General features: G+C 41.0%; 1 protein-coding gene across 6 annotated transcripts in view; it reads left to right on the forward strand.

Annotated features, from left to right (window-relative positions):
- The first annotated feature begins 12,046 nt into the window (after positions 1-12,046).
- The window catches only part of SULF1 (sulfatase 1), a 119,456-nt gene continuing 107,914 nt past the window's right edge, over positions 12,047-23,588 (forward strand). For all 6 annotated transcript variants that reach the window (XR_011558731.1, XM_070747899.1, XM_070747902.1 and 3 more), the window contains exons 1-2: positions 12,047-12,350; positions 21,922-21,979. The gene's annotated coding sequence lies outside the window, so the exon portion shown is untranslated. The remainder of the gene's footprint in view (positions 12,351-21,921; positions 21,980-23,588) is intronic.

Here is a 23,588-nt window from a genome sequence, read left to right on the forward strand (position 1 = left end):
TTAAAAATTCAAAACAATGTTCTTTATACCGAAAATGCAAATAAACGAAGCACTCTTTTTGTATAGCAAAGAGCACTTGTCTCCAAACAAACTGGTAATTTGTACAAGTCCCTTATCACTTCTGTGATACTTAGCTTGCAGCTGTGAGGCAATTCACAGTCCTTCTTCTTTCACTTTGCTCTGGTTTAGTTTCAAAGTGGGGAAAAATCAGCACGCAAAGGTCAAAGTCAGCAAAGCAGGTACGAAACACAAGGATCATATAATCCTCCACAATGGCCAAACCCACAGGCTGCTATTTATAGCAGCCTCACTAATGACCACAGCCCCACCCAACCACAGGTGGACTCATTTTCTTTGATAATAATCTCTCAGTTGTTGCTGCCTATACATCTCTCTCCGCATGCATGGCTGTATCATTAACTCTTGTTCCAAATCCAAGGAGGAGAGAGATAATTGATCTCCTTCTGAGCTGTCTGCCCCACTCTCCTCCTCCCTGTCACTCATGTCTTCTTGGTCAGAGGAGCCTTCATCATCAGATTCCACCCGGAGCAAAACAGGCCTGCAGCATGTGGGTATCTCCCCCACATCCACAGTCCTTGGGGCAGGAGCTGGGCCAGAGCTAACCATAACATAAACAAGAAAGTGGGAGGTGAGGATACAATGAGAACCCAAAACATGTATTCTGTTCATACGATCTTAGCTGTATGTACACAGAAACTGGTTTTTATGTGTTTATTACTAAGTACTATGCAGGCTTTCTGTATACTTTTTTTTGGGTAATGTGGCCATATGAAATTTTTGCCAATAAAAATAAAAATGCAAACTATTTATTTATTATTATTTATTTATTATTTGGATTTGTATGCCGCCCCTCTCCGAAGACTCGGGGCGGCTCACAACAAGTGAAAAAACAATCCAATACATAATCCAATTAATTAAAATATTAAAAGTTTTAAAAAAACCTATACTAACATACACACACACAAGCATACCATGTATAAATTCAGCGGGCCCAAGGGGAGATGTTTAGTTTCCCCATGCCTGACGGCAAAGGTGGGTTTTGAGAAGTTTATGGAAGGCAGGAAGAGTAGGGGCAGTTCTGATCTCCGGGGGGAGTTGGTTCCAGAGAGTCGGTGCCGCCACAGAGAAGGCTCTCCCCCTGGGGCCCGCCAACCGACATTGTTTAGTTGACGGGACCCGGAGGAGGCCCACTCTGTGGGACCTAATCGGTTGCTGGGATTCGTGCGGCAGAAGGCGGTCTCGGAGATATTCTGGTCCGATAATAATGTAGGGCCGCAACTGGTGCACCAGGTGAACCTGGGCAAACACCCCCCTCGCCACAGCTGAAAGATGTTTCTCTAATGTGAGCTGTGGATCGAGAATGATGCCCAAGTTGTGGACCCTCTCTGAGGAGGTCAGTGATCCCCCCCCAGGGTAATGGACGGACAGATGGAATTGTCCTTGGGAGGCAAAACCCTCAGCCACTCCGTCTTATCAGGGTTGAGTTTGAGTCTGTTGACACCCATCCAGACCCCAACAGCTTCCAGGCACCGGCACATCACTTCCACTGCTTCACTGACTGGACATGGGGTGGAGATGTAATGCTGGGTATCATCTGCATACTGATGATACCTCACCCCATACCTTTGGATCATCTCACCCAACGGTTTCATGTAGATATTAAATAGCAGGGGGGAGAGGACCGACCCCTGAGGCACCCCACAAGGGAGCAACCTAGAGGTCGACCTCTGACCCCCCCACTAACACCGACTGCGACCGACCGGAGAGGTAGGAGGAGAACCACTGAAGAACAGTGCCTCCCACTCCCAACCCCTCCAGCCGGCGCAGAAGGATACCATCCAGACAGACAAGCTTTACATCTCCAGTCAACCATTCACTATTTTGACAGCATGCTTTAAACTGCAAAAGCAACATATCTATTACCAAAGGGATACATTATGTGAAGGGACACTTCTCTAGAAAAAGCTCTAATGCTGGTAAAGGAAAAAGGAAAGAGAGGATGAGCAGAAGCAGGTCACAGTGAAAGTGGGGATGGATGCACCTCTGCAAACTGAACAGCTAGAAAGAAGGCTATGAAAATTATCTACAGACCCCACATATCATTTGTTTCAAATTCTTCCCTCAAGATTTACTTACTTACTTACTTACTTACTTACTTACTTACTTACTTACTTACTTACTTACTTACTTACGTTTATAGGATGCCCTTCTCCAAGAGGACTCAATTTACTTTTTTATCTGTAGTTTATTATTGTACTTTTTTATTGTTGTACGCCACCCTGATTCTATTTGGACAAGGGCGTCCTATAAATTTAATTTAATAAAATAAATAAGGGAGCATGGCCCAAAGTTATTGAGTGAGTTTCTAGTAGTAAGGATGAGCTGGATTCTGGATTTTTCACAATCATAATCTAATAACTAGACCATACTTTCTTGCCTTTATTCTTTAAAAAAAATATGCCTGGGTTTAAACATATTAAGCCATAATGTAATTTCTCTGCTTTTGATTTAGGAATGTTGTGTAAAATCAGCCATTGTGGTTTGTAAATTATGTTTTAAGGCTTAGCATATAGTGTGAACACATTTAATTCCTGCCAATTCAATAAATATATCTAAATAAATTGTAGATAAATGTGTTCTTTTAATCTTTCACATGCATTTAAAATATGGTTAATGTTAGTAAACTGTTACAAGCATTTTGTCAACAATTAAAATAATTGCTAATTATTGGTAACATATTGACATGCTCTAATGTTGTACCATAATATTTCAGGTCAATCCAGAAGCCTTGAAAGCTATATGCATGGGTTGCTTTTATAGAATAGTTTGGATATTTTAGGTTTCTGCTCAGGTTGCTGCTGCTCAATGCCAGGTCGGTGGTAAATAAAGCTCTCCTCATCCGGGATTTGATCCTGGATGAGGAGGCCGACCTGGCATGTATTACTGAAACCTGGCTGGGCCCAGAGGGGGGTGTTCCTCTCTCTGAAATCTGCCCAGCTGGGTTTCAGATATGGCATCAACCTCGACCCCAGGGAAGGGGGGGAGGAGTGGCTATTATAGCCAGGGAGAGCCTTTGCCTACGTAGACTCATTGCTCCGGAAATTGCGGGTTGCGAGTCTCTCTTGATGAAGTTGGACTTAGGTGTTCAGGTGGGCTTATTTCTCACGTACCTGCCTCCCAGCTGCATGTCAAAAGCCCTGCCTGTGCTACTCGAGGAGGTAGCCGGGTTGGCGGTGGAGTTCCCCAGACTTATTGTCCTGGGGGACTTCAACCTGCCATCACTCGGCGAAACCTCTGGGTTGGCACAGGAGTTCATGGCCACCATGACAGCCATGGACCTGACTCAAGTAGTACAGGGTCCGACTCACGAGGGAGGGCACGCACCTGACATGGTATTCCTTTCCGAGCAATTGAGTAATGGTCTGAGACTAAGGGGCTTAGAAACATTGCCTTTGTCATGGTCAGACCATTTCCTACTACGGCTTGACTTCCTGGCTCCAATCCTTCCCCGCAGGGAGGCGGAGCCAATTAAGATGTTCCGCCCCAGACGCCTGATGGACACAGAGGGCTTTCAGACGGCGCTTGGGGTTATTCCAGAGGCACTCGTCCACAGTTCGGCGGAGTCTCTTGTGGAGGCCTGGAATACGGCTGCTGCGGAGGCTCTTGACTGGATTGCGCCTTTGCGACCTCTCTGCGGCGCTAGACCCCGTAGAGCCCCATGGTTCAACGAGGAGCTCCGGGAGTTGAAACGCCAAAAGAGACGTCTAGAGAAGCGATGGAGGAAGAGTAGGTCTGAATCCGATCGAACACTTGTAAGAGCTTTTATTAAGACTTACAAAGTGGCGCTCAAGACGGCAAGATGCACGTACCATGCCGCCTTGATTGCATCAGCGGAATCCCGCCCGACCGCTCTGTTTAGGGTGACCCACTCCCTTCTTAACCAGGGGGGAGTTGGGGAGCCCTTGCAGAGTAGTGCCGAGGATTTTAACACGTTTTTCGCTGATAAAGTCGCTCAGATCCGGGCCAACCTCGACTCCAATTGTAAGACAGAGTCGACTGACAACGAGTCAGTCGAGGTGACTGGGGCACGTACTTGTCCACCTGTCTGGGAAGAGTTTGATCTGGTGACACCTGATGAAGTGGACAAGGCCATTGGAGCTGTGAGTTCCGCCACCTGTTTACTGGATCCGTGTCCCTCCTGGTTGGTTTTGGCCAGCAGGGAGGTGACACGGAGCTGGGCCCAGGAGATTACCAACGCTTCCTTGGGGAGGGGAGTTTTTCCATCACTCTATAAAGAAGCGCTCGTGCGCCCCCTCCTCAAGAAGCCCTCCCTGGACCCAGCCGTACTTAATAACTATCGTCCTTTATGGGGAAGGTTGTTGAGAAGGTGGTGGCACTCCAGCTCCAGCGATCCTTGGAAGAAGCCGATTATCTAGGTCCCCAACAGTCGGGTTTCAGGCCTGGTTACAGCACGGAAACCGCTTTGGTCGCGTTGATGGATGATCTCTAGCGGGCCCGGGACAGGGGTTTATCCTCTGTCCTGGTGCTCCTTGACCTCTCAGCGGCTTTCGATACCATCGACCATGGTATCCTTCTGCACCGGCTGGAGGGGTTGGGGGTGGGAGGCACTGTTCTCCAGTGGTTCTCCTCCTACCTCTCTGGCCAGTCGCAGTCGGTGTTAGTGGGGGGTCAGAGGTCGGCTCCTAGGTTTCTCCCTTGTGGGGTGCCTCAGGGGTCGGTCCTCTCCCCCCTGCTATTCAACATTACATGAAACCGCTGGGCGAGATCATCCAAGGACATAGGGTGAGGTATCATCAATATGCGGATGATACCCAGCTTTACATCTCCACCCCATGCCCAGTCAACGAAGTGGTGGAAGTGATGTGCCGGTGCCTGGAGGCTGTTGGGGCCTGGATGGGTGTCAACATACTCAAGCTCAACCCGGATAAGACGGAGTGGCTGTGGGTTTTGCCTCCCAAGGACAATTCCATCTGTCCGTCCATTACCCTGGGGGAGAATTATTGACCCCCTCAGAGAGGGTCCGCAACTTGGGCGTCCTCCTCGATCCACAGCTCACATTAGAAAACCATCTCTCAGCTGTGGCGAGGGGGGCGTTTGCCCAGGTTCGCCTGGTGCACCAGTTGCGGCCCTATCTGGACCGGGACTCATTGCTCACAGTCACTCATGCCCTCATCACCTCGAGGTTCGACTACTGTAATGCTCTCTACATGGGGCTACCTTTGAAAAGTGTTCGGAAACTTCAGATCGTGCAGAATGCAGCTGCGAGAGCAGTCATGGGCTTACCCAGGTATGCCCATGTTTCACCATCACTCCGCAGTCTGCATTGGCTGCCGATCAGTTTCCGGTCACAATTCAAAGTGTTGGTTATGACCTTTAAAGCCCTTCATGGCATCGGACCAGAATATCTCCAGGAGTGCTTTCTGCTGCACGAATCCCAGCGACCAGTTAGGTCCCACAGAATTGGCCTTCTCTGGGTCCCATCGACTACACAATGTCGTTTGGTGGGACCCAGGGGAAGAGCCTTCTCTGTGGTGGCCCCGACCCTCTGGAACCAACTCCCCGCAGAGATCAGAATTGCCCCCCTCCTCACCTTTTGTAAGCTTCTTAAAACCCACCTCTGTTGTCAGGCATGGGGGAATTGAGATATTCCCTTCCACCTAGGCCTATACAATAAATGCATGGTATGTTTGTGTGTATGTTCGGTTTTTTAAATGAGGGTCTTTTAATTATTTTAAATATTAGATTTGTTATATGTCATTATATGTTATATGTTATAACATTATATGTTATATTTCATTATTGTTGTTAGCCGCCCCAAGTCTATGGAGAGGGGCTGCATACAAATGTAATAAATAAATAAGTAAATAAGTAAGTAAATAAACAAACAAACAAACAAACAAATATAAATGTGTACCAAATTTAATGCCGTTCTTGTTCTTCAGATTAAAATGAATTAACAAGTTTTTATATTACGCTAAACATAATACTGCAGGGCTTTGTAGCTTGCAATCCTATATGCATAGTGATTAGAGATAATCAGGAATGAACCAAGCAAAATATATTTCAGGGTAATTTTAAAAAATAAATAAATTCCAAAGTCTATGCAGGCCAATCTTATTCATGTCTATGCTCCAGAGTTCAGTGCTCCAGGTAAATGAGCTGAGGTTTATAAGACCCTTAATTAATGAAAAGATTGGGGAAAGTAAGGAATTGTTCCAGCTCAAGATGAGAAATGCTTAAGACCCCTACTTACAAACACTTGTCAGTTACCATGGATATTAGAGCTAATAAGTACAAATTGAGTGAAAATGTTGCCATATAGAACATTACAATCTAGAATTCCAGCCACATCATTTGATTGCCTGTTATTTTTCCCTTTTTTACTATCTCATTTTGCGAAATAACTAGCAACCTGGTATGTTTCATTTCTTTTTAAATTAGGAGATTTGTACCCGTGGTGCATTTGGCCACAATTAAATATAAATCACCCCCATCACTGTAGACTGATGGTTTCTTAAAAATCAGAAATGCTTCTGATGGGTTTACTCAAAATCAAACCTGTATTTATTTATTTTATTTATTAATTGGACTTATATACCACCCCTCTCCATGGACTCAAGTGGACTCAGGTTATGAGATGCCCATTGCTACAGGAAAACCAGTATTTAAAGTATTGCACATCTAATAGGGATAGAAGTTAAATTTAAATTTTGGAGACAGTTACTATTTCCTTCCCCAGCAATGAAACTCTTTTAAAATCCCTGCTATTTATAGCTATCTTAAAGCTTTATGGTTTTTTAAATTAAAACTGATCTATTTAATCACATGAAACTAAATTTGAGATGGGGGAATGATAAAGTTTCAGATCCTTGGAACACAAAGCCTAATACTGTAGATCCTAATTTGCTGCTTTGCCCAAGAGTCAGACAAGATATTTTTTCCCCCAGCCCTGTGAGATGAATCAGGAAGAAGCTGAACTCAGAAATAATGTTTGTTTTTTGATCTCCCTGGTGTTGAGTCTTATTCAGGCGGCATAGTCATTGCCAAAGCAATCTACAATTTGGTGAAAGTTCTAGACTCTGGAAGTGGATGGATAAAGGTGGGAAAAGAGTTTTTGTCCAGCTGATGCATTAGTTACAACTTTACCTGATCACAAGAAGCTTGCAATCTTATGCCAGCTTTCCCACCAGTGTAGATTACTGCTATGTGTTGCACATGAGGCTGCCTCTGAAGATTATGCAGAAGTTCCATTTGGTCCAGTATTTGAAAACTTGCTGCTGAATGGCACATGTCCATGCACCAGGCCCTGCATTGGCTCCCTACACCAGTGTTTCCCAACCTTGGCCAGTTGAAGATATCTGGACTTCAATTCCCAGAATTCCCCAGCCAGCATTTGCTAGCTGGGGGATTCTGGGAGTTGAAGTCCAAATCTCTTCAACTGGCCAAGGTTGGGAAACACTGCCCTACACTACTTGCTTAAGTGTTGTTTTTAACTATGAAAGCATTACCTCCTTTGGCACTGTGTTTGCAAGACTCATGGTTTTAACCAGGGGTGAAATTCAGCTGGTTCTGGAAAACCAGTAGCATAAATTTTGAGTAGTTCAGAGAACCGGCAAATACTACCACTGGCTGGTCCCAGAGTGAGGTGGGAATGGCAGTTTTGCAATATCCTTCCCCCAGGAGTGGTGAAGGAATGTGGATTTTGCAGCCTCCTTCCCCTGGAGTGGGGTGGAGAGGAAGATTTTGTAGTGTCCTTCCCCTGCCATGTTCACCAAGCCACACCAAACCACACCCACAGAACTGGTAGTAAAAAAAAGGAAAGGGATTCTTTCTCTTTGTCACATGAGCTAACACAATAGGTTACATTAATCTGCTACTATGTATTCAAGTTCAATTCAATTTATTAAACATTTATGCCGTCCCTCTCCGAGGACCAGGAGCGGCTCACAACATGCAAAACAAACAATATGTATACAAATCTAATAGTTAAAATCAGTCAACTAAAATCCCATTATATAAGAAACAGTCAGTCTACTCAATCACACCCATACATAACATTTGACGGTCAGAGAAGAAGGGGGCATGATCTAACTGCCCCATGCCTGGTGACATAGATGGGTCTTAAGTGTCTTGCGGAAGACAAGAAGGGTGGCGGCAGTATGAATCTCTGGAGGCAGTTGATTCCAGAAGGCTGGAGCCGCCACAGAGAAGATTCTTCCCCAGGTCCGGCCAGATGACATTGTTTGGTCGACGGGACTTGGAAAAGGCCAACTCTGTGAAACCTTATCGGCCACTGGGATTTGTGCGGCAGAAGGCGGTCCCGTAAGTAATCTGGTCCGATGTCATGTAGAGCTTTGTAGGTCATCATCAACACTTTGAATTTTGTCCCAAAACCAATTGGCAGCCAATGTAGGCTGTGGAGTGTTGGGGAAACATGGGTGTATCTGGGGAGACCCATGAGGGCTTGTGTGGCCATGTTCTGCATGATTTGTAGTTTCCGAACATTCTTCAAAGGTAGCCCCATGTAGAGAGCATGTTAGATTTCTTATACTATTCGGTTTTGTTATACAAATATGTGTAGTTTGTATTGATGGATGTTGCAAACTGCTCAGAATCTCTCTGACTGCAGCAAAAATAAAATAATATTAGGATCTGAACCTACTATAAATATTTACATGGAGGGTAGATGCCTAGTCACTGAGTGATTCCCCATCCCAGTTTCTCACCCAAATGAATTTAATTACATTTCTATAAAGGTTTTTTTGGGGGGTGGGGGTTGTACCAGGTTTGCTTGTATTTTCCTCTTGTGAAAAAAGAGGAATTTTGCAATACAATATAAATGGTTGTATTGATAGCATAAATCATAGAATTAAATGGCCTGCCAAATTAAAAGCCCATATTAAGTGTGGGAAAAACATCAGGGAAAGGTAGTAGACAACAGTTAATTTACCAACAATGGAACTGGCGCTTTAGAATTACCTTAACCTATTACTGAATGTGTAATTTATTTTGTTTCAAATCTGATCAGAGTAAGGTCATTCTGACCTAGTCAGGATTTCATTTTTCCTTCACCATTTATGCTGGGTTGTTTGACCAAAGCAGTTATAACAATCTCTTTCCAAATCTCAAAAAAACCATTGAGTTAGGAGATAATATGCAAATATAGGTTGCCTCTGACCCAGTTTACTTGTATGGAATTCTATGACCTTTTAAAGAATGTGTTGCTTTTTGCCTGCATGTGCTTGCTGGATTCTTTACTTGTTATTTGTACTTTACTTGTTCCATTCAATAGATCAATAGATCCAATAGACTTCAAGTGCAGAATATGAATATATGAACAGACTTTGATATTACAGTCTGCTTGAAAGATCTTTGGAATTAGAATATATTAACTTCTTTGACCAAAGACCTCATCTACCTTTATTGGTCATGGGAAGGCTCTTCTGGAGATTTTGTGTAAAAATGAATTTGTGACTTAGTTTTTATAATTAAATAGGTTAGATTATAGCAGGACATGATTTAATATTAGGGACAGAGGATAAATATATATTTGGAATTATAAATGCTGTAAATATCGGATAGTATGTCTGTGTATTTTTTCCTTTCTATTTTTCTTTAACTTTTCTTTTCTTGAATTTTAGTACCCTGTTTTCCCCAAAATAAGACATCTCCTGATTATAAGGCTTTTGAGTACATATGGCAGTAAGGCCAAGCTTATTTCAGGGTTCAAAAAAATATAAGTCAGAGTCTTATTTTCGGGAAAAGATGGGTAGTAGTACTGTATCTTAATTATTTCAGTATGCAAAATAAAAACTTTCTGCACCTTTAATTCACACCCAGCTTTTAATGCTGTTTGCATCATTTGTAGTAATTTAGATATACTGTACCTTGAACAGTTAGCATATGCTTTGGATGTAGTGTTACTGACAGGATAGAGGTGAAAGCAATGCCTTCAATTTCATGGGTTCTTACACTTGGTACCCAAGAGCATGCTAAAATAAAACAAACTAGAATATTCAAGCAAATATAAAAGAAATTAGTTTTAAAATTGTCTTAAGAGTCTTTCACATTCCAATAAGAAAAGAAATAAAGTTTCACTACTCAACAAAGTTTTAACACGACCTGGTTACTTGCCTTTCTCAAAAATATTGTCCAGTTCCTTGTTTATCTGAGTTTAGGAGATTAGAGATTGTATTATTATACAGCATTTATGAAAGCACTGCTCTTTTAATAGGTTGAAGCAGAGGTCACATAATCACTTCTGGGAAGAAACAGAAGCAAATGAAATCAGGAACTGATTCATTTTTTTCCATTTACATGTCACTTACTAACCTGGCACAAAACGTACTTTCCTCAATGTTTTATGAAATAGCATTGGTTAGTCAAAAATATGTTTCACTGAGGCACATTGATTTTACAAATCAAGTAAACCACATTAGGAAAAAATGTGCACAAAGCATCTAAAACAATTAACATGTACAAGTTAGTTCTGCATCTTTAATGACAGTTCTCTTTTTAGAAATGCAGATTCAACCCAAGTGTTAAGACACTTTGGAATGTAAGAAAAACCCACAGCCTTTGAAAAAAAAAACTCCCCCCCTCCCACATTGGGCTACAGTATTAAAAAGCACCTCAACAAGATCCTATTGGTTTACAGATTTTATAATGTACATTTTATTAGGATGATTAGATCTGCTTTAAAAATAAATGTCATGTGCTGCAGTTCAGTCCACACAAGAGTTCACAACAGTAATTTTCCTGGAATTCTTTCTTTCTTTCTTTCTCTCTCTCTCTCTCTTCTTTCTTTCTTTCATCTATCTGACTATCTAACTATCTAATTTGTATCCTGCCCAACTCCAAAAGGACTCTGAGGGGCTTACAACAAAATATCATATAAAACCAATTTAAAAACTCCTTAGTAAAACATTCACACTTATTGTGGCCCGATCTAAAAGGTGTATAATTCACTCAATGGCCCCTGCTGGCAGAGCTAGTTTCTTCAAGGCTTTCCAGAAGGTGAGTAGGGTGGGGATAGTATGGATCTCAGGGGGTAGTTGGTTCCAGAGAGCCAGTGCTGCCACAGAGAAGGCCCTTTATTATTTCACTTATTTTACTTGTATGCCTTCAAGTGGGTATGTGTGAGAGAGAGGGAGAGATGGACCCACAATTACACAGGTAGCTTTTCTTCCCAATAGAGACTAAACACAGTCACCCCCATTCCTAGCCTTAACCACTGCAGCAAACTGATTTGTATTGTTTGCTTAATTTTAAATAAGTACCAGGGTTACGACTAGTTGACCCCCCCCCCCCCCAATAAAGCCCCTTGTTGGTACGAGCGCACAGAGCAATGCTGTAAATTGATCCCGAAAACGAACCTTCCTGACTTCACGAACGCTTATCCTAGGGGGAAAAAGGAATGCAATTGCAGAAATCGGTCCCGGCCGGGTTGGGAGCGTCTCCCGTCGTATTTACACCTGTATGTGAGGCAGGGAACCAACTTGATTTGCTCCCCCGCCCCCCCTTTTTTAATTCTGGAAAACAAGGACGTACAGCCCGCGGTCACGCAAGGAAAAGTGGCCGGATTAAGATTTTTTGCAACGCTTTGGGATTAGCCATGCTAATATTCCAGGTTGGCGCAAAAGAGCAGCGGGATACAGCTACTCCTCCAAGTCCATTTCCTCTCACAGAGGGACGTTTCCCTGAGGCCTCCCGCCTGCCCGCCCCGTCACTTTCTGAATGGAGTTTCCGCACATCCCCACGGCCGTGCTGAGGGTTTCGCGCGCTCTTTCCCTCGCGCAGCCAACACGGCGGGTTCCCGGGGAACGACAAGAACTGAGGAGACGCCGCCGCGTCACCGCCGACTGCTTCTCTCTCCCCCCACTCCATGTTTCCCGCCCCACGACCGCCCCGGCAGCGGGAGGCGGGTTCCCCTCCCCTCTACCTTCCCCCCCTCCACCCCAATCCCGCCCACTTTCTTTTTAACAGCCGCCTTTTTTTTCCTTGCGGCGACTCTCAGGTTACTTGGCGGAGGGCGCGCGCGCTCCGACCGCCGGCCTGTTTCTCTTTCTCTCGCGCGCTCTCCAACACTCCCCCCCCACCAAACACACACACGCACACCCGCCTGGCCTCCGGAGCCAGCCAGCGCCGGCGATTGGGCAGCCGCGTCTTGACACTGTGCTGCGCCGAGAGGGTTCGAGGACGTGTTTCAACAGATGGTCGGGGGTTAGCGTGTCATCTCGTCCGAGCGGGGATTAGGGGTGCCGACCCGGAGCTGTGTGGTCTCCTCTTCCCAACTTTCCTCAGCCAAGGTGCCTTTTCGTTTTTTCCGACGTTTGGGTGGGTGAGGGGAGGGGTGAAGAATGAGGGCGTCTTTCCCTCCCTCGCACAGGTAAAGGGGCGCAGAGCGAGTCCCCCTCTTTTTCTTCCCTCAGCTCCCTCCCGTGTCTCTCCCTCCCCCCTCCTGTTTTGAATGGGACAGCGCGCGTGGTCCACTTGTCAAACGCAGCCTCAGTGCCGCCGCTGTGGGAGCTAGCGGATGAGACCGGGCAGCCTTGAGGTGCCTGCCTGGCCCCCGCAGACCAAACGCGCCTCCGCGACTGGGTACGGGGTTAGGACCAGGGAAGGTGTCGATTGAGAATGCTCTCGCGCCCGCGGGCGGCAGTGCATGACGCGTATCTCCTGCGTTCACACGCTCACCAGTTGATCGCTCTCCATCCCTCTCTTTCTATCTTTCCCCCCTCTCTCTTTCTATCTTTCTCCCTCGCTCCCTCTCTCTTTCTGTCTCCCCTCTCTCTTTCTCCCTCCCCTCTCTCTTTCTCCCTCGCTCCCTCTCTCTTTCTGTCTCCCCTCTCTCTTTCTCCCTCCCTCTCCCTCTCTTTCTCTCTCTTTCCCTCTTTCTCCCTCCCTCTCTTTCTCTCTTTCCCCCGTCTCTCTCTTTCTCTCTCCCTCCCTCCATCTCCCTCCTTCTCTCTTTCTCTCTCCCCCTCTCTTTCTCTTTCTCTCTCCCTCTCCCCCTTTCTTTCTGTCCCTCCCTCCATCTTTGTGCCCCCCCTCTCTCTCTTTCTTTCTTTCTCTTCCTCCCCCTCTCTTTCTCTCTATCCCTCTCTCCCCCATCTCTCTCTTCCTTCCTCCCTCGCTCTGTCTCTCCCTCCTTTTCTGAACTTTCTGATGCAGGGTAGAAAAAAGTTAATGTCGCCACTGGTTTTGTTGAGGCATGATACGTTGTCCAACTGCATACATGCAGTTTTCTTTTTTAAAAAAACACAAGTTATCCCCAGTTGTCTGGTTTCTCCAGGAAAGGCTCTATTTTGGAAAGAGAGTAATTTATAAAGGCTGTTGAAATAGCAGTAGAGCAGTGTGCATTTCTTCTTAAACTTTGGAGGATAGTAAGAGTGTTCCAAGAAAGAGAGAGAGAGAGAAAGAGAACAGAGAGAAAGAGAAGAGAGAAAGAAAGAGAAAAAGGAAGGAAAGAAAGAAAGAAAAAGAAAGAGCTGGTGGAGGGGATGCCAGGGTCTTGGTAAAGCTTCCTTGTGGACTTTCCACATAAAGGGAGGAAGAGATTAAAGGCAGCAGCAACCTTCCCTGCTGGGTGGAGAAGTTCCCCAGGAAGCTGGGACACAGCAGTGGGATGTAATTCATATAAAGGTCTCTGAAAGTTTTACCAGTGGCTGCAAACCAAGTAGCATCATCATAACGCTCATTAAAACCTAGCTGTATTTAAGCAATCTATCTGAAGTGTTAATTAAATTGAACGATTGTTTAAAATATGGTGATTAAAGAAGATGCAGAAACCTAACTGGGCATGGACGCCTGGTTACCTGAACTTCCACTAGATCAGTGTTTCACTGGCTGGGGAATTCTAGAAGTTGTAGTCCAAATATCTCCAAGTTGCCAAGGTTGGGAAACACTGCACTAGATGTCTTGTGATGCAATGATTTCTCTTAAGGTGTTCTAATATCTCATTAAACAGGCAGTTGCAGAGGAGGCAAGAGGTGAAGGGAACTTTAGAATTCTCAGGGATAGAATTAAGGTAGGCATTCAGGTAGAGAGTGCAAAATCCAATGTTCCTATGAATGTGTTGCTAAATGATAATTCCCCCAAAAGATGAATGTATGCAATTCCTGCATTTTTCCATGAGTACAAAAGAAAGCCCAATATCTCTCTCTGCGTTTGTAGCTTGAATTTCCTGTGCATGAAATGCTAAAGTTTGTGTACTTTCTGAACAATTATTTAGGCAGCTAGATTATGAGACATGGGTCTGTTGAGTGTTCTGTGATTCTGGTATTTGACCAAACATCAAAGAATCTGTGCAGCAGCTTGAAGGTGAAACTTGATATATCAGCCTCCCCTTCCAAATATATTTGTTGGCTTTCAGTTTTGATGCATGGGAGAAAATACCCTTAAAAACAACAACTCCAGAAGTATGCGGCTGTGTTCCAGTAGTGGGTTCTGAAACCTGTTGCCACCAGTTCACTTACGCCCTCGCGTGCACGCAAGATTTTTTTGCATATGCGCAGAAGCGTCCCAGGTAGGTGGGCGTAACTTCCCGCCACCGCTATCCATTCACTGAACCGAACCGGGAGCAATCTACCGCTGCTGTGTTTGTACATCATAAATTGCTAATTAGTTGAATTAAATGACTAAAATGAAGTAGTTTTACCCTCCAGTCAAAGATGTGACGTAAACTTTCCTAGATACAAACACTGACAAGAAGACCACTTGTAGTTGTATGGCATCCATGCATCAATGAGAGAGATACATAAACATAGTAAGTTGTTTCCAGACAAAACTGGGTGAACGTTTAGAATTGGATAGCCACACTGTTAAACCAAGTGCAGGAATGGTAAGATTACCAGCCTGAAGTTTGTGCACTGATGCAGTATAACTGCTTCTTGCTTTCTAGCTGTATTCCAGACAACTGAAGTTTATAACATAACTTTGTGTCATATATTTCAAAGGTAAGTCTTTTATTGCATGTGCTAAGGCAAGTTATTATTTTTTTAAAATTCTGTTGAAAAATGGCCTGGCAAAAAAACTCTGTTGGAAAAAAGATGTTTGTACACAAAACACTAGGTTAAAACCTTGTTGATCAATGTGGCTAGTTATGAGTCACTGTCTTCTGCTGTAAATTTATCAGTCATAGTTAACTAAAGGCTAGCGTATTGTGCAAACAAAAATTAAACAGAACCTACACCTTACAGTTCAGCATGTGGTAGCAACGTTGGCACAATGCATAAAGTTCAAACTTAGAAAAATCCATCATGGCATAACAGAGTATGCAAATCTAAGCAGTAAAGTGCTTAGATATAAGTCCAAAAAACCTGGGTGCTCTATTTCTGTTTGATAAGATGCCGTAGAAGAAATTGAATGTGAAACCATGCTTTTACATCACTGACCTGATGAGACTTCTTTAAAAGAGGAGAAGGGAAAATGCCTTTAAACTAGTCCAGCTCTTTGTCAAGCTGTAATCTAGGGTTCCAGATGGTAAATGTTCAAAGGAATATTTATGGCTACTGCTGCATACCTCTGGTTGACATTTGGTTCCTTCCTGACAGCACTTATGCTGGGCACAAACACATGAAGTTCCCATTAGTAACTTAACAGCTGTAAAACTACTCAGAGAGCTTAAAGGATGCTGCAATACTACATTATTTGAAGAATAAGGAAAAATATTCTCAAATGCCAGGGAGAACCACTTGTGTCTGGCAAAGCTGCCAGAATGCAAAAAGACCTTCCAAATTCAATTTATTTTTCTCAGTTTTGAAGCATGATTTTTTTTAAAATGGAAAGTCAAATATACCAGATGAGTCAAAATCTTTTATGCTGAATGCCAAATTTGGACAAGAAAAGTGTCAAAACACTGCTAAGCTTATTAAATGGTTTTACGGTAGATGAGTTAAGAATACAGGAAATTGCCTTATATTGGCTGGGTTTACATAACCTGCTGAGACTACATAATGTAGCTTGTGGCCAAACATGTTGCTTGAACTGTGGTGTGACCGTGACCAATAGTGGTTTACTTTAGTAAACCATGGGCATAATATATTGGAGGCCTAGCACAGACTCAGTATTGGCATATTTCATACTTCTATCTGGAGATGCCAAACTATTGGCAGTCTATTGAGCTGCCCCCCCCCACTCCAGGTTAATAGGAAGCTTTATACATAATCAAATAATAGCCATATGGCTATGAAAAGTAAAAGTTCTCCAGACTTTATCCTCAACACTAAATAGAATAGCTGGCACTGGTGCTCTGAACGCAAATTTACTTCAATTAAATTCTTGTCTGGGAAGAATTTAATTGAAGTAAAATAAGCTTTGATATGCTTGCTTAGGATTTATAGTCTAGCACCCCCCACTTGTGATTAGATTCAGAAATATAATTTAATTGAAGCAAATAGTAGTAGTTGCTTTAGCCCAGCTTATTTCTTCTCCTCTCCCTCTCCACCTTAATGTTAGGCAAATGGCAAATGCAGTGACTTCTTTGAGGCACAAGGTACTTTGATGTACATTCACATAAATGTGTATTAGTTTATTACTTGGCAAGACATTTCTCCTTTTGGCATTTTATTATCAAGGTAGATGAGACTGCTCTACTCATCATATGTTGCTTGATACTTTTGTGATTTGAGTTTTCTATTAGCCTATGACTTATGTAATTCTTGCTAAATCTTCTATACAAGTATACATACTTTTAGAAACATTTTTAAAATGTGCTGATCAGTGATGCAAACATATCATCTCATCTTGCCAAATGTCTGCCCCAGAGAACTTGAAAAGAAATTACTGGCTCCTTTGAAATAGTAGCAAATATTGGGAGAATAATTATATCAAATTATGGTTTCCACTCAGAGCAGGATTCAATGAAAAAGAAATCATGAAGTACATAGAAATGTAGTGGCTTAGTATTTTCAAATATGGAAGGTATTATAAACCAGAGCTCTCAAAAGAAGTTAGTCAACTTGATAATGATTTTTGAATCTTTTTCAAATATTGCTTTAAGTCTTCTATTATAAAGCATTTTAAAGACATTATTATCCATGTTTTGAAACTTGCATAATCACAATCAAATAGTCATCTAGGCAGATCATATTTTGCTTTCTTATTACTGGGTGGTAAATGGATGAGTTGGTTGTTGTCCAGTTATGTGCTTTTGCTAGTAAAACTAGCCAAGTTGATTTCAGCTCCCATCCATTCTCAGAATCTGCAGATATTCTTTCATCTTTCTAGAATAGATTTTGACAATGTGAAGTGTTAGGCAGATTAAAAATCCATCATGCTCATGCAAGTCTGCTTGTATGATACTGGATCCTGTTATATTATTACCATATTAAACTGGATTATTTGTTCTGATTTCGCATGGTTTGGAAAATAAAAGGATGACTTCTTGATACTCAAGGATTTATCCTTGGATTTACTGCATGCTGTGTTGTAAGAGCTAGCTTTGTTCTCTGACTATAGTAGAAGCAAAGTCATCAGTTCTGATGTTCAATCAAAATGCTATAAGCAGGTTAAAGGAATCCAAGAAGATAGGGTAGTGTTAGTATTCAAGTAGGTCAAAATACCTGCATTTGCTTATCTTTGTTCATAATGTGCTGTTTAATCCTCTTGTTGCAATGGAGGAAAATATAATAATAATAATAATCTACAGATTAACTTTTCCCACCTATATTACAACAGCAACACTTAGAATTTTCAAACACTCTCTCTCTCTCTCTTACACACAAACACACATACACAAATTGCTACATGGGCATGGTTGCTGAAAAAGGCTTTGTGATGGGGGTGAGAACATTTCACTAATGTTATACTTTAATTCTTGAAATTGATTTAAGCTTAAACCCGCATGAATGAAATGTTTTGAGATTTAGATCCAATATCTGGCCTATTTCTTGTGAGCATGATTTTTAATAAGCTTACCAATATTAAGCAGTCACCTGCATTTTCCCTTCCTCTTCTTTAATTACAAAATCAGTTCAAAATCTTCAAAACCCAGTATTATAAATTTATTGTGTTGAGAAACTGTTCTTGATTGGTAAAAACATTAATACTTCCTGTCTCAACAGTAATTTCTTTTACAATACTCTGCCTACTAACAAGAATCACTGTGCTTTATAAGTGCTTCCTAACAGTAGAATAGAATTTTTTGATCAAGTGTGATTGGACACACAAAGAATTTGTCTTGGTGCATATGCTCTCAATGTTCATAAAAGAAAAGGTAAGTTTGTCAAGAATCATAAGGTACAACACTTAATGATAGTCTGGGTACAAATAAGCAATCCAATCATATTAGGAACCAGTCAATATAAATTGTAAGGACATAAGTAACAAAGTTACAGTCATACAGTCATTTGTGGGAGGAGATGGGTGATGGGAACGATGAGAATATTAATAGTAGTGCAGACTTAATAAATAGTTTCACAGTGATTATGGAATTATTTGTTTAGTAGAGTGATGGCATTTGGGAAAAACTGTTCTTGTATTTAGTTGTTCTGGTGTGCAGTGCTCTACAACATCGTTTTGAGGGTAGGAGTTGAATCAGTCTGTGTCCAGGATGTGAGGTGTCTGTAAATATTTTCACATCCCTCTTTTTGACTTGTGCAGTATACTGATCCTCAATTGAAGGCAGGTTGGTAGCAATTATTTTTATGCAGTTTTAATTATCCTCTGAAGTCTGTGTCTGCCTTGTTGGGTTGCAGAAGCAAGCCAGACAGTTATAGAGATGCAGATGACAGACTCAATAATTCCTCTGTAGAACTGTATCAGCAGCTCTTTGGGCAATTTGAGCTTTCTGAGTTGGTGCAGTTAGAACATTCTTTGTTGGCCCTTTTTGATGACTTTTTTGATGTTAGGTGCCCATTTTAGATCTTGCGATATGGTCAAACGTAGAAATTTGAAGGTCTCTAATGTTGATGTCTAGTATCATTAGAGGTGCCCTAATACATGAGATTATTCTTATGTATTATTAATAATTATGTATTATTCCCAAGGAAGAAAGTCTACAGGTGCAAGTCTAATATCTTAAAGAATAACTACAAAAATAGGTATTTCACATTAACAAATACTTTTTTTTTAATTCTAAAGGGATGTGTTTTAAAGAAACAAACAAGAAAACTATTAACTATTTATTTTCTTCAGTTTAATATTACAGTTAATAATCAGGAATTACAGGGTCATTAAAAGGGCAGTAATATTGCCCCAAATATAAACTAAGTGAAGAAAAATAAAGTTGGATTCTTCTATGATCTTCAATTTTTTTTACAATAACAGAATTTAATTCAGCACATTTTAATGTAAAAATTAAAACGCAAAACAAGAGAAATGCTGCAGAAAAGTCCAAGTTTTCTTGATACTGTCACTCCTTTTGCAGTTGCCCCTGATATTGAAGATTATTCAGTTCCAAATACTGTACATTATAAATGTAAATTCTCCATTCCAATTATTATGGAAAGCAATTGCTAAGCTATAATCATACAAGTCTGCATTCATTAGTCTTTCATTAAGATTTGAAAAGGTACTTTACTTCTGTTAAAACCTTGATGAAGCAGCTTCTCAAAGAGGTGTCCAGCATAGCAAAAAAACATTTTTGGTTAAAATGAACTGGCTGGCTAAAACAGAGGTACTGTATTAAGATGGAGCCCTGTTTCTTTGTGATATGGTGTTGAGGTACCTCACAAATTGAGACTCACTGTTCTTTAATTAAGAAGGTCAAAGTAGGCATATAGCAAAGGAAAAAAATGCAAAAGGTCAATCTTGAAAAATGGTGGCGGGAATTTATTCTTTCCTCTTGCTCTGCAGAAGAAGCTACCTCTTCTACAGTTGTTATTTGTTTTGTGGGGAAACCTCTCCCAATTTATATTTCAAATTATGTTATACCTGCAGTTTGATCACACCGTGTCATCTCTATGTATCTGGTTGGTTTCTTGCATAAACAGATGCTCGTATGGTAGATCAATTATCACAACCCTTAAAACATGAAAAGGCAGTACTTATTGGCTGATTTTTAACTCACCTTTCAACTCAACTACTCCATACTCAACATTTTTTGTTCTTATGTTCCTTACTAAGTTACTATAACACATAACTTTGAAATAACAATTCATTGAAATATATTAAGCAAATAATCAGTCTGACTAATGAGAATTGTCTTCCTTCCCATAAATAATCTATGCCAGGGATGGCGAAGTTATGGCACGGGTGCCAGAGGTGGCATGTAGAGCCATATCTACTGGCACGCAAGCCATTTCCCTAGTTCAACTCCAAATGCATGTGTGCCGGCCAACTGATTTTTGGCTTCCAGAGGGGAAGGGCATTTTTGGCTTCCAGAGAGCCTCTGGAGGGATGGGGAAGCCAGTTTTACCCTGCCCTGATTTCAGGAAATCCTTTGGAGCCTGGGGAGAGCGAAACATGAGCCTACTGGGCCCACTAGAAGTTGGGAAACAGGCTGCCTTTGGCCTCCAGAGACCCTCCAGGGGCAGGGGAAGCTGTTTTCACCCTCCTCAGGCATTGAATTGTGGGTGTGGGCACTCACACATGCACAATAGTGCACGAACATGCTCCTTCGGCACCCAAGGAAAAAAAGGTTTGCCATCACTGGTCTATGCAATTGAAATTTAAAATATGAATAAGGTAGACTTAATTAAAATAATACTGACTCAATAATAGGAACACCGTCTTTTTTGAGAAGAGATGAATTTTGGTATTACAATGCTGAAATCTCTAAACATTTTCATTTTTAATGTATAGATGCATGATTATTTAGAATACAGTATATGCTCAATCCTAATGGAAAACATTCTTTTAATTTTAAAGGATCTGTTTGTTCATTGTGTTGTTTAATTTCTGATGGGACTTATAGACAATTTGGAGTTAGTTATATGCATTTTTCTGTTTGGTTTTTCTGTTTGGTTCTTGTAAAGGCCAAATCACCTATGAAAGTCCTGAATCATTATTTAGGTACAGGAGCTAGTCCTTAGAGGACATGGCTTAGTTTAGGAGTTTTGATGTGTGCCTGCTAGCCCTTTTTCATAAAAGTTTAACTGCTATCCTGTTCACATATAAATTGGACTACTGCAATGTGCTGTCCTATAGCCTGTGCACTGTAGTGGCTACAGTGGTTTTGTATTCATTTCTTACAACATATTATATTAATACATTTCATTTGTCTTGGCACAGAAACAATGTTGGTTATTATGTGTCAAGTTCAACATGTCAAGTTTATCTCAAAGGTTGCCTTCTCTATGCAGCATAGCAATATTTGATATTTTGTTATTTATTTCAGGATGTTTAGAGATGCTGATGAGATATTAGAGTAGTGGGTTTGATATCAGTATAAAGATATTGGAATTTCTTACCATATTTAAATTTTGTGAAAGCTGCAGAGGCTGATTTACTCTGTTTTTGTTAAGAGTTTTTTGCTCTGCAAATGCATTTTAAACTTGTTTGTATCTCTTAATACAATTACTTATGGGCTGTGAATTATGTTGTGAATAGCTACATAGGCCTGTGTTGTTGTGCTACTCCAGTAATTGCCAATTGTATAGGCCTGTGTTGTTGTGCTACTCCAGTAATTGCCAATTACTTTTTTTCATATGGGTAGATTTCTGGCCAACATATGCTCTCTATATGTACAGTAAGCATATGCAGTTCTACCATTTTATCATATTTTAGTCACTTGAGATAAACGGTTTCAACCCACCCCTTTCTAATATCCTGTAATGAAAAAGGCTATTCGCATCCGGCAAATCTTCCTTTGGAATCAGACTTTCAAACCAAAACTGTAATACATATCTCTTTCATACATCTTTGTTGTCTGATTATTTTTTAAAAAACAATAATTCTTAAAACTCTTATTTACGGGCAGTTTTCTTCTTACAACAGTTGACTGCATGCTGCAGAGTCCAGGTTGATGTTTTGTTTGTTTCATACTTCAGGTGAGGTAAGCAAAATAATTTTCCTAGGGAATATTGGGAAGTAAATTTCATTTGATGTTAATATATTCTGCCATCCTATGAAATCACAGTACCAACTTTGCTTAGTGCTATATTTTATTCATGCTAATGGGTGGAGAAAAATCATGGTTAGAGCAGAAGTCTTCAAACTTGGCAACTTTAAGACTTGTGGACTTCAACTTTTGAAGTCCAGAAGTCTTAAAGTTGCCAAGTTTGAAGACCTCTGGGTTACAGGATGGACACAAACTTGCAGTGGTCATTGGGGATATGATGAAACATCTGGAAGGCACTAATTTGGGAAAGACTGTCTTAAGGCATCCTCATCTTGGGTGGCCAAAGTTGGTGCTTTTTAATTTTATTTTAAGAAATTGATTTATTCTAGCTAGGGGAAACTTTCCATTCACTTTGTAATTGTAGGATGCTGTGGAATGCTATCACTTGACTAGGATGCACACTTGGTTTTATCTCTTCAAGTGAAAAGCTTCCAGTAAGCAGTGCTAAAAAAAAGCAGAAGCTACTTGGGGAAATATTGATGGTGGAGTTAATTAAATTAAAACTCTTAAACATGTATCTAATTACCTTAAAGCCACTCCTTCAATATTAAATAACAAGTGGTTATTAAGACATTGGCTTTAGGCTACTACTGTCATTGAATGAATTAGTTTCTTACTGTTTAGACCTCAAGAAATATATTTCAAATGTTCTACTATTATTGTATTAACATAAAAGTGGAAGTTTTAATTGATCTAAATGAATCCATACTGAGGGAATGGTTTAGTGCATGCTTTCAATTTCAGAATAAACTTTAAGATCTTATGGAAACACACAAGAATATTTGCAATAGCATTTATTTCTTTTTCTGTTAGCATGCAACTGAAAGCCAAGCTATCATATTCTGATAGAACTGCGCCAATAGAATACTAGCAGTCCTCAATATACAACCACAATTAAGCCCAAAATTTCTGTTCCTATGTTAGATAGTTAAGTGAGTTTTTCCCCATTTCTTGACCTTTCTTGCCATAGTTGTTAAGTGAATCAGTGCAGTTGTTAAGTTGCAACACAGCTGTTAAGTGAATCTGACTTCCCCATTAATTTTTCTTGCCAGAAGATAGCAAAAATGATTCAAATGGAATAGTTTGGCTTTCTATAATTTTCATGTACATGAAAATTCATTTTTGATTGATTCATATATGTCTTAAAATACTAACTTTTTAAATATTTAAAATATTTTGTTGAAAATGGCAATGGAAAATATCAAGCAAATAATTTGTTACTGTATCTTAAGTTTGTAAATATAGTGCTTGGAATATGAAAAATGAAATCTTTCTAAAGGGCCAAAATTTCCAACAACAAAAGTCATGTCATTTGCAGTGTTTATGATTGAGTGTTTATGGTTGAAAAAAAATTACAATCTGCCAGATAGATTAAAACAGCGATTGAGAGGCTTAAGTACAAAGAAAGTCTTTGGGTGTGTTGGGTGCTATCATAGGTATCCTCGTGTTTTTGTATTGTGGAGTTGAATTACTATTACAGGACTTGCTTCTGATTTATTTTCATATTTTTGTAAAATAGTTTTACATTATGTTCATGTGACCA

This window comes from Erythrolamprus reginae, chromosome 3 (assembly GCF_031021105.1).
Source record: "Erythrolamprus reginae isolate rEryReg1 chromosome 3, rEryReg1.hap1, whole genome shotgun sequence".
Classification (NCBI taxonomy): Eukaryota; Metazoa; Chordata; class Lepidosauria; order Squamata; family Dipsadidae; genus Erythrolamprus; species Erythrolamprus reginae.